This window comes from Anopheles aquasalis, chromosome 2, assembly GCF_943734665.1.
Source record: "Anopheles aquasalis chromosome 2, idAnoAquaMG_Q_19, whole genome shotgun sequence".
NCBI classification, from domain to species: domain Eukaryota; kingdom Metazoa; phylum Arthropoda; class Insecta; order Diptera; family Culicidae; genus Anopheles; species Anopheles aquasalis.
The window spans coordinates 28,649,597-28,652,500 of record NC_064877.1 but is presented as its reverse complement, the minus strand read 5'-3'; positions in this window follow the sequence as shown (position 1 = coordinate 28,652,500).

Here is a 2,904-nt window from a genome sequence, read left to right as displayed (position 1 = left end):
GCAGCTCATTGGCAACCTCATATGACCCGATTCACCGACTGCGCCGCGATTGCTGCTGCTGCTGCTGCTGCTGCTGCATATAGAGGGCCCTTGAGGGCAACCAATTAAAACAGAACCACGATCTCTGCGGTCTCCGATTACGGCCAGTGCCGATAGAGGGAACGGGAGCGATCCACGAGCAATCAGGAGCAGCACGAGCGCCGGAATTTGTATTTTATTTTCACTCCTCACGGCATTCCTGCTTCTGCTCCTCCTCCTCCTCGTCCTCCTCCTCCTCGTCGTCGGCCACACCGCAACCAACACCGGGAGCACGTGCGTGAGCATCTAGTTTGTGGCATAAATTATGCGCGCAGCCAGGCCGCGCCACGCACCACCTCCAGGACCGTACCGTGAGTCGGTCCGTTGAGTCGAGTTCGGTTTGATAAATATCCTTAATTTAATCGAATTACCCGACCGATACCAACCACCAGCACCACCACTACGCTGCTACTCCGGTTGTGTCATCGTGATGGTAACTGCGGGCGGACGCGCGAGGATCCTCCAACCGGTCTCGATACCATCCTCATGGAGAGCGCGCGCGGTTGATTAAAAAGTCAAACGCGATTGCGTGAAATTCGCTCACGACACCAGCACCAGTGCCAGCGATTCCTTTGGCTGCGGACCGAATATTCAAACAAAGATCTGGTTCACCTTGGGTTCCGTTTACGGCCAGTCGGCCAGAGTGGTTTGCTTTCGTGTCACTTCGGCACGCCAGCCCTTGATTTATAGGAAAAGAGGGCTCACATCGCGTTGACATCACGATCGCGCGTCGTCCCGCGCGATCATAACTCATTTTCCGTCCCGGTCCGCGGGATGCGTGCACTTTCGGGAGCTGGTCAGCAAGTGGTCCTAATAGGGCCCGGGAGCCACGGAAACAGCAGCACACGGTGGACGAATTTGCAGAATGTTCTCACAGGATGGCGCTGGAAGCAGGAAGCACGGCTACTGGACCGTGGCCACCGTCGCAGCAGGTGGCTAGTGCTTCCAACGAAACGTCCTCCCCACCGGTGGGGGGAAAAGAGCAATTAATAATGCGGAGAGGAAAGGAACGAACATTGAAGGAAAATGCAGAAGACACCCAAGTCAAGCGAGCGAGCTGCTGCATGTCGGTTGGAAATTTGTTTTCCTTCTGTCTCGCGGGAGATCCGGGAGGCCGTGGATCGTGGTTCGAGGTCCGAGGTTGCATTTCAACTTGCATTGCGAATCGCATTATTTGTAACACCTCACCGATGGGTGGCGTGGAATCTGGAGGCAATCGCGGCGATGGTTTGGTCTGCAGCAACTGAAGGTGAAGTAATAAATATCGTGCCAGACTCAGGTGGCGTCAGTTTCCACGATCGTGGTAAGGTCTAGCTACAAGGTTTATAGCTACCACGATAAGCATACGCTTGTTGGCCAGGCCACTCCGAATGATATTGATCCATCATGATCATGTGCTATCCAACTGAAGAGCATTTCATATCGGCGCGCGATGATTTGATGGCGATTGAGAGCTCGCAGTTCAACGGTAACAAGCACTTCTCTTCTTGGCAGCCAGTGACACGATCATGCGTTTGCACCGTGGCGATGCTACTGGGTCTCGTTGAGCCATAAAAGCATTGAACCAGCATACACGCCATTCCTCCTTTTCTCCGCGCACCCATTCTTCTGGCAAAAGGGACGCTACAACACCAGCAGCAGCAGCAGCAGAAGCAACGCTGGTTGGTACCAGCAGCATTGGTCCACCGCCAGCAGCACGAGCAGCAGCAGGAACAGAACTTGATTTCGCCATTCGCCGAGCGCTATAAATTTAGCATATTTCCGTTCCGGTTGTACATCAAACCGATTGGCTTAACGGGTGGCTCTCGAGGCACTGGCGATGGTGTCCCGGACCATCATCTTCTCCTTGCGCCCAGCCCTACCTCATCGCCGATCGCCAGGCGTCGGTCGTTCGTTTAATTTGCGACTTCTGTTTCAACTCCCGGGACAGGATACACTGGTGGTGAGGAGTGGTGGACCGGATCGGGATTGCTTTTGCTTGTTACTAGTCCAGACCAGACTGCATCCAGATCGAGAGGCAGTCCGGCACTCTGGTCCATGCATTCTGGATGTCGACAGACGGAAAAGACTCTCCGATCGACCGTCCAATCGATCGATCGATCCATCCAGAAAAAAAAGGTGTGCGAGGTGTTTTGGCGTGTGGCGGCAAATTGGTTACACATTTTATGAATCCATCCCTTCGTTTGCTCGACGTCAGTGGAAGGCAGTTCGTCGGTGGCGGCAGTCCGGTTATGTCCGGGGCGCTACCTGAGGTACCCAGGCGGGCGAACAAGACCTGAAGGAGAACGGAATGGAACGGAACGGAGAGTGAGGATTATAAAAGCCGTTTTGTGTTCAGTTTTTGAGCTACAAGAACTTTCGCTCACCTTGTTCTGCCACACCACGGGACAAGCCAATTATTGGCCCCCGGGGACATTGTGTATTTCGGGAGGGGAGACAGCGAGACATGTCCACCAGCCAGCCAGCAAGCCAGCCTGCCAGCCGTTGGTCCCGTGGCTGTTGCGAGAAAGGGTCAATCGGGAAGCGTGTTCTTCGATTGACCGTGGATAAGGCCCGGATGTAGCAGCAGCCGCATCCAAAGAAGCAGCAGCAGCAACAACTTGAGTTGAGGCATCGCGTACGAGGTAACGTCCGGATGAACTATGGCCCCCATGGCGTGGCTGTCGGAGACGGGTAAAAACAAATATTAAATTCAACTTTATGCCCCCGGCCACCCAATGGCAATGGGTCTTTAATGAACATTTCTCACTCTTGATTCTCACCTTTAAACGAAGCCATTAATAGGAAGGAGACCTCGAACGACGGCGACGGTGTGGTCGTCTCGCG